This window comes from Seriola lalandi, unplaced genomic scaffold (genome assembly GCF_002814215.2).
Source record: "Seriola lalandi dorsalis isolate HSWRI2012SDOR001 ecotype SW California unplaced genomic scaffold, Sedor1 jcf7180002054767, whole genome shotgun sequence".
NCBI lineage: Eukaryota > Metazoa > Chordata > Actinopteri > Carangiformes > Carangidae > Seriola > Seriola lalandi.
Genome location: NW_019525320.1, coordinates 1404523 through 1405046, shown reverse-complemented (window position 1 = coordinate 1405046; position 524 = coordinate 1404523). Strand labels below are relative to the sequence as shown.

At 46.8% G+C, this 524-nt stretch overlaps 1 protein-coding gene across 1 annotated transcript in view; it reads right to left on the bottom strand.

Annotated features, from left to right (window-relative positions):
- LOC111669049 (ERC protein 2) overlaps positions 1-524 on the bottom strand; it is a 147464-nt gene that overhangs the window by 86733 nt on the left and 60207 nt on the right. The gene's annotated exons all lie outside the window — the stretch shown is intronic.

Genomic DNA, 524 nt, shown 5'->3' with positions numbered 1-524 from the left:
CCAGTGTCTGGGCTGGATACACCACCTCCCACTGGCATGCCGCTGGCTGCCTGCCTGGCAAACTCAATAACACACACACACACACACACACACTCACACACACACACACACACACACACACACCCCGAGGACATCAGTAAGGAGGCTGTATTTGAGGCTTTTTCTTTGGCTGGACAAAGAATGCGACCCTCAGTGAAGAGATTACAGGACTCACACAAAGACACTGTCTCAATGCCTCAGTCTCGTGCATTGTCTCCATGTCTGACCCAGTAGGCTTCAATATGTGAGAGTGGGTATGAGTGTATGTGTGTAATAGTCTGTGTCTCTTTTTTCAAATACAAAATGTATGTGTGTGTATGTGTGTGCCATTGTGTGTATGTTTACTGTGCTGGGCTTTGGGGTAAAGCTGTAAAGCTTTTTCATCTCGCTGGAGACAAAACTGCAGCTTCCTGAGTTAAATAACTGTTTAAACAGGCCATTAAAGGGGGTATGCTGAGATTGGCTTGTGTGTGTGTGTGTGTGTG